The sequence below is a fragment of the Lissotriton vulgaris genome, chromosome 8, assembly GCF_964263255.1.
Source record: "Lissotriton vulgaris chromosome 8, aLisVul1.2, whole genome shotgun sequence".
NCBI classification, from domain to species: Eukaryota; Metazoa; Chordata; class Amphibia; order Caudata; family Salamandridae; genus Lissotriton; species Lissotriton vulgaris.
The window spans coordinates 1,465,159,507-1,465,167,863 of record NC_141696.1 but is presented as its reverse complement, the minus strand read 5'-3'; positions in this window follow the sequence as shown (position 1 = coordinate 1,465,167,863).

Genomic DNA, 8,357 nt, shown 5'->3' with positions numbered 1-8,357 from the left:
ATTCAACACGATCCATACAGGTCTTAATCGAAGCGAGGATTGGACAACACTGCTATGATTAAATTTCTGGTCTAAAATATTCCAGGAACATAAATGGGAGGTCCAAAAACATTCCAGGAACAAAAATGAGATATAAAGTATAACATTGTTGGTATTCATTTAAGATATAATGAGCTCAATGTGATGATGAGACATTCTGGACATATTTTGACATCTGGGCATGATGTTTGAGAATAATCGTTTTTATAAATAACCAGTCACTTCTTCACAATTGTCACTTTGTGTCTTTCATATTTGTCACTATCAATCTAATTATTCCAGGCAGATTCACATACTACCCCACACTGCAGTCTATGAGAGGGGGGTTACCAAAATGCCATAACCGTTGCAATATGGCGCCCACACTAGTTGGTCAGTCTTAGAATGCTTCTCGCCCTCCACTCAAAGATGGCCGCTACCCTAGCGCCATAGCCGTTCTAAAATGGCGCCCACTATTACCAACACGTGACCAGGGTTAATCCTACAAACCGCTTCAGTGGACATGCCTCCACGCTGAATCCGGCATTGACCGAGCACCCCTGGGTGAGGCGCCTGTCTTATCATGACTAAGTAAGTAGAGCGACATTGTTCGTATGCTAGCTCTTATCCCCGTTATAGAGTCAGGCGCTACCTTTACTCCTTACACGCTGACTCTCAAACCCTTGCTTTCAGCGCCCGTATTCCACATTTGTGAAGCCCAGGGCGAGGCAAGCCACAATTGTGACTTCGTAAGTAATCTTCTGATTTTTAGACACGTTTATGATAAGACCCACGCCCCACACATCACACTAAGTCGAGTTTCCCATTCTTTCTGTTAGAGCGCGAACTGGTCGGAATACTGACGCCGAAGTATAGAGCCATCGATGCATTTATACTTCAGATTCCGCCGCTCGCACGCAATTTAACAGGTAACCGCTGATCATTCCTAGACGGAACATGCATGCTAGCGTTCTCATTTTTCCGTCTTAACCCCTGACCGATTCCTTGTTTTCAGTGCGGCCACCCGGTTCATTTACAGACGGGCGCTGAAGTTTTAAACCACCGTAACAACATATCCATTGAACTCCACTTATACCCACGTGGATGCTCAACCGCATGGTATGTTACATACGCTGTAGGCGATCCATAACTATTGCTGCAGCAAGGTTAAAATGGTTTAAAAATGGTTGATATTCACAACAGGCTCTGTCCTTCCTTAGCCTGATACCACCACTCCCGCCCAAAAACAAAAGAGACTCCCATTATGAGGGTCCATGTACTCACATCCTCTAGCCCCCTGTTGCCAAATTCCCTCCCCGGTTGTTAGTATTCTAAATACTAGAGAAGTGCAACCTTGCAATTTCAATGCACTGGAATTAGAACCACTTTCACCATAGAGTCCTATAGATGAATGAATCTCACGCATGCCACTGCGATTTCGGTTACTGTGAAAATATGTATTGTGAAGCTTTTATATGTATGAATTCTTATTTTGCCTTTTTTTAATTATTTTTTTAACTTATTTACTTGGCACAAAACACCATGCACTGGGTCACGCACTGCGATTTCGAATGTTTTACAACGTGGGCAGCTAGCTTTCAAACTATTCCTTGTTGGCTAACGGATCTTTAAAGAAATTCTTCTTTCTTTGTTCTTTCTCTCTAACAGGCTTGGCTCATTCAGGCATGTTGTGTTATTAGATAAGTCCTGATGATGATCCCATGCATCCAATAGAGCTATAGGGATCGAAACGTCGACACCCAAGAGTGGGTTGACACTCAGACTATTGTTTAAGAAATTTGTGTACACTCCACTCCAGGCGACACTGCCAGTAATCTTTGAATTTTCTGCAGTGCCCTGTCTTTGCTCTTTTTCCTTGCCTGAAAAACACCCTCTTTCTCACCCTATACCTATTTTTCCTTTCTTTGTCAGTACGGCACAGGCTTGTGTCTTGTGAATATTGTATTGTATACGTGACATTGTTTTTTGAGAATAAACTCCTGTCCCGGCTGGGTCAGGATATCTTGATTTGTATAGTCTCCATTGTGTTTCCATACTACATTTGGCATATGTTGAATAAGCTAGGTTCCATTGTTTCCCATAACAATCTTTTGTCCTTTGGCGTGTGTTGCCCCGAGTTCCGCTATAAATTCACCCCAGGACAAAATCCTAAACTTACTACCATTTTGGTATTCACAGAAGACACTTACTCATTTTGGTATTCACAGAAGGCACTTACTCATTTCGGTATTCACAGAAGTTAGAAGTCCTAACTTTAGTACTCCTAAATGCCTTCTGTGAATACTGAAAGTCTTAAAATTAGGATTTTTCTCAATTTAGTAGTAGTAAAGTTAGGACTCCTAACTTTCGGACTCCTAAATGCCTTCTGTGAATACCGAAAGTCTTAAAATTAGGATTTTTCGCAATTTAGTAGTAGTAAAGTTAGGACTCCTGAGAAAATCCTAATTTTAAGACTTTCGGTATTCACAGAAGGCATTTAGGAGTCCTAAAGTTAGGAGTCCTAACTTTACTACTCCTACACTGAGAAAAATCCTAACTTTAGGACTTTCGGTATTCACAGAAGGCATTTGGGAGTCCTAAAGTTAGTACTCCTAACTTCAGTGAATACCGAAATAAGTAAATGTCTTCTGTGAATACCAAAATTAGTAAGTGCCTTCTGTGAATACAAAAATGGTTGTAAGTTTAGGATTTTGTCTTAAGTTAGTTCTCTGAATAGGGCCCCTTTTGTCTGCGCTAGATATTTGGTGCATGATTGTTTTGGCACTAGTTGATAATTCCTCAGCTTCGTCTATCTTACACCTTATTCACCTGTAGTTTGAGGTGTACTCTGTACAGATGTTTGTTCTTTCCAATACTTGATTCCTACAGGACATGGCCAGTTTCACTTCTAGCGGCAGATGGCCACTTTGGCCCCTGTCTCCCACTTTGAATGAACTGATTTTTTCAAACAATGGTAAGGTCACAAGAGCAAAATCAAGGTGAGAGGAGGTGGTTGAAGACAGATATGTTGGAGCTGGTGGGGTGTCCTCTACAAATCGACCGTTAAGAACTCTCAAGTTTAACTGCTCGAGATCGATCAGTAGCTCGTTTGAGGTTTCTGTGTGTTTGCTTGGTAAGGGAGTTACTTGATTCGGGATCTCTCATGCGAGGTCCATTATCTTTGTCATCTCTTCGACTGGTTTCTTTCCGAAAAGATGAAGGTTGAAGCCGCCAGCTACGAGTATGTTGTCCATTTCCCTTTCCGCCATAAGTCTTGCCAATTCGCTGACTAGTTCCCTTCCCGCCGGTTGTCTGTGCTTTGGGTGTATGTATGTATTTATGACTGCAAATCCAATCATTTATTTATACAGAGAAGGTGCCGATTTCAAGGGGTGAGGGTGTACTCCGCTTTTAAAATTTGCACGATCACAGGAGCTGACGACGATGATGGCGAAGCAAAAAAAAAACAGTCATGTGCGTCGGGGTGACCTCGTAACTCTCCTGTAAACCGGGCAGGATGACATGTTTGTTTACATGAAAAACTATGTGGGGAAAAGAGTAGACGCGGGTTCCATGATCTTGCACGGCTCCCGTAAATATTAAATTAAGCGGATGCCGTGATCAAGAGCGGCGCCCATGCATAAAAATATTTGCAATGCCAATGTCCCGACTGCATGAAAATGAAAGCACGCAGGGTGCGCTGAATGTGAGCGAAGCAAGTAGTCGTGCTAGAAGTAGGAGAAACTCAACAAAGAAAATAGTGCTATCAAGTCTAAACAACACGTACTGTGTAACAACTGAAGTAAAGGGGCCAGTAACCATGGAAGGTTACAAATGAAGAAAGGGCGGTACTAAGGAGGGACTAAGAAACCTATTAAGGAATCATAAGCCGGCATTTACAAAGGACAAACACACAAACCACTGAAAAATATGGGCGGGGAGTAGACAGGGCTTCTTTTCTATACGCCACTAGAGTAGCTCGCCAGAGCAGCATTTAAGTATTGACTCAGGCTCGACCTAAAAACAATATGAGAAATGTGATGCTGCATGCAATCGGGCCAGGATCAAAGGTGGGGCTACAAAAGAAAATATTCTATACTTTTTTTGGTCTTCGACCTTCAGATAGCTACATTAAAAATAATGTGCACCTTACATGAGAAATAAAAATAAAAAGTTATTATGAAATGCACTGTAGTACATTATGAAACCTCTATTAGTTAATGAACTGCAGATGTATGTGTGGCTAAGATCAAGTTTAGTATCTGTCCCTATCATTTTAAACCACTATTAAATGGTTGTAATTTTGATAATTATCGGATCTGTGAGTTCGACTTTGAAGTGAAGTAAATTTGCATTGCATATGCAATTTTCGGAAAAGGCCCAACTGGCTTCTAAGGAAGCAGGAGGAGGGATACCAGCGTGCTGATATCTTTTTTGCTCACTGTGGGGCCGATTCACAGAACTAATCTGAGACAAAATCCTAAACTTACTATTTTGGTATTTACAGAAGGCACTTACAATTTATGGTATTCACAGAAATCACTTACGACTACTAACTTTACCTCCACACTCGGGCCCGAATTTCCTCACCCTGAGCGGAAGTTCCGCACCTGGAGTGAGATTTCCACCTCAGGGCCGGAATCTCCGAAATTGTACCGGAACCCATTATTTCATACAGGAAATGACATACAGGAAGCGGGAGACAAGAAATACATCACAGGAAGTTGTTGGCAGCCATTGTTTGTTCATTCTGAGTGATCCTCTCTCATTGATCAGATCCTCTGCCATCCTGCTGCTCTTTTTGACCTTATTTCCACCAAAATGGCTGAGGGTTATGAAGAGAAAGCAACCCCTTTTAGTGACAGGGAATTAGACATCTTAGCTGAGGGGGTGATACCCAAATATCCTCGGCTATATGGGGGTCAGAGCACCAGCTGTGTTATGCAACGCCAGCCAGACTATGGGCCAACATTGGTGAGTGCTGCAGTACACTGGGCGTTCACGCTAGGAATGCGAGGGCATGCAGGAAGCGCTGGGATACCCTAAAACTCTGGGCCCGGCACAAGGCCGAAGAGCTACTGGGCAAGTCTTCCCAGCACCATGTGCATCGTCCTCACTTCTCGCCACTGTAGAGGAGGGTCCTTCGCGCAGCTTATCCGACCCTCCATGCTCAGCTGGAGGAGTATGAGCAGCAGAGACCTGGTAAGTGCATTATATGCAATATGTGTCTGGAAGTATGATGTGAGTGAAGCCAGAGCTGTACCATCGTGTGTCCCATGCCTCCATTCACCTATTCTGTGTCTATGCAGCAGTCATCATGAAGCAAAAGGCTCACGGTAGTGCGTTGACTGTACAGGGCAGAGTGTATTCTGGGAGTTGTAGTTTCACCATGACACCTGGGGATTTGAGCCACACAGTTGCATTTTTACAGAAATTTGCACTGCCAGCACCACTAACAGTGAACCAAGGGAATCATAACTGATGTGTGCATTGGATGAGGAATGGTACATATGCTGTCCAGTGTGTGTATGAGTGGCCAATGGGTATTGGATGCTGTGACTTGCATTGCTTTCGTTGAGTTTGGGTTCTGATTGAGACAGCTCATCATGTGCTATGGAGTCAAGATAGACTTTGAGACCCTTGCCTCACTCTTAAGTGTTTCCAATTTTGCCAAGTGTGTCCACAGACATACGTCTTACCCACAGTGGCTTGTATGCCATTTTTCATATACATGTACCTGTAACAACGAGCCACTACGGTTCACCGGTGCACAGCACTACCTGATCAATCTCCAAAGCCAATATGTGGCACTGGATTGTCAGCTTTTGTGAGGGAATATCAAAAGCTTAGACTCACAACTTAGAAAACCTAATAGGCCAGACCCTATATGGATGTGTAACCACCAATCGGCATTTGTGTTGTCCCATACAATGCTACACAGCGGATAATATTTGTCCAAACGTAAAAGTGCAGACAATCCATATCACAGGCCCTTTTCAATATCACCTAGACTCTCTCTAATCTCCTTTTATAGACTGGGTTTGGAACCTGCCCATGTGGCAGTGACAGGGCACACAAGTCACAAGAATACCAAAGTTGAGGGTTGGCCACTACAGATGTGCAAGCCATCAAAAATCTTGTGAGATGTCCATGTCAGACTCAAACTAGAAGATGACAGTGAACATACACATAATTTAAGCTGATAAATATTGACAACTGTATAATGTGATCAGAGGAGAACAAAGTCTTACCTTGGCTCATCTAGGTATGTGTCTTGTACTGGCGTGTACAATAACTGCATAATGATTTGTCTTACATTTCAGTTGGCTCAGCTGGCCAAGAGAGGACCTGGTTCAGAGCAGGCCATCTGTGGTGCACGAGAGGTCATGACCTATTTCCCGTAGTGAGGAGATGAGGTGGGACCCTCAACATCAGGAGGCAGGGGAATTGCGCCCACCCGGAATGACCAGGAAGACAACTCAGGTGCTACGGACCGGGTGGAGGCTGGGGACATTGAAGTGGGGGTGAAGACTTGACACCTCTGGCCAGGGGGCCTGCAGAGCTACTCTTCCCCGGACTATTCACCTGTAAGTTTTTTTGTTTTTTTTTAAATTTCTTTTTATTGTTGCATCATGCGGATCATCAATAAAAGCATTACGCCATCACGGGGGAGCGTCAACATTCCGCACCCCCCGTATTATGCGCAACTTTTGGAACACATCAATAGATGGCAGTTATCATGACGTAATCAATTTGTGTTTTGTCTTTTCACCCCGAACCCCCCCCCAACCTCCATGTAAACACCCCCGGGCAACTGAGAGACCTCTATTTGAGGTCCCCCTTCCCGCCCTCTGCCCCCCCCAAGCAGCTCGTCCTCTTTACCTCCACTCTACCACCCAATCCCCGTGCCCTCCTCACTCCTCAAGGCATGTGTCGTGAACATACGTCGTCTCATCACCCCAGTCCTTCCAGGTTCAACAGGTTCAGACCAGTCACACATGAGACCATCCCAGTGCTCAATTTCGCCCCCCGCATTCCCCCCCTCCTGTTCACCCCCCTACTCGAGTCCGTGATAGTGCCGCCACTTGGCCCAGATTTTGCGGAATTTTCTCGGGCATCCCCGCGCTTTATACGTAACCCTTTGAGCCGCCATGTACATGTCCAGGCCTCGCCTCCAGTCATCCAGATTGGGCCTTCCAGGCGCCCCCCACATTCTCGCTATATCTCTTTTGGCTACTACCAACGCCAGCAACAAAAAGATGAGTGAGTGCCGCGTGACATCCACCTCAGTTGACATGCCCAGGAGTGCCAGCCTGGGGTCCCTGGGAATGTCCACCTCCAATACCGCTGACAATTCAGTGAAGACCTCATTCCAATACTCCTGGACCACGGAACAACCCCAAATAATGTGGAAAAAATCACCCAGTGGATGTTGGCATCTTAGGCAGGAGGCATTAGTAGCCCTCCCCATCCGGAAGAGTCTTGCCCTGTCAAAGTAGGCCCGGTGTAGAACCTTGAACTGGATGAGGCGAAGCCTCGACTTTATGGCCACTTCTCGAGGGTGCATGAGGATGAGTTCCCAATCCAGGTTTTCTAGTGTGCCTACATCACCCTCCCATCTCTCCCTCAGAGCCTGTAAGTCTCCCAACATATTGTTTGTCAGCGTTCTTTATGTCATGGACACCGCCCCCCTGTGTATCTGTTCCTGGAGCAGGCGTCCCTCGAGTGGCGCATATTGGGGAATGTCAGTAAGGGAGATGTTTTGTGCCCCCCACGCATGCCGTAATTGCAAGTATCTGAAGTATTGGGTGTTATGGAGGCCAAAATCCTGCTGTAGCGCCTGAAAGGTCTTTAGCTCCCCCCTCGCTATGATATCCCCGATCGTAGAGATGCCAATGTCATCCCACTTTTTAAATCCCCGTAGTTTGTGCAGCTCGGCCAGCCAGCTACACGACCACAGGGGGGTTTGACGGGTGGGTCTTTCCTGCCATCCCATTTTTACCGTGGCTCTACGCCATGCTGTCAGGGTAATTCTAGTCGCCGGGAGAAGCTTACGTCCTCCCTTCCCTCCGTAGAGGAAGTGGAGCACCGTCTTAGCGCCCCATTTGGATTTTCCAAGTGCATAAGTTGGGTGGTCTGCGGGGGCATGTATCCACTCATTAATGGGGGCCAGGTGTTCAGCCCAGTAGTATGCCTCCAAGTTAGGTAGCGGGATTCCCCCGCTGTACTGGTGGCGCTGCAGGGTCGTGAGTGCCACTCGGGGTTGTTTCCCCAGCCACAAGAAGGAGCGGAGGTCAGCGTGGATTTTCGGTATAGTTGGAGTAGGCAGAGGGTAATAT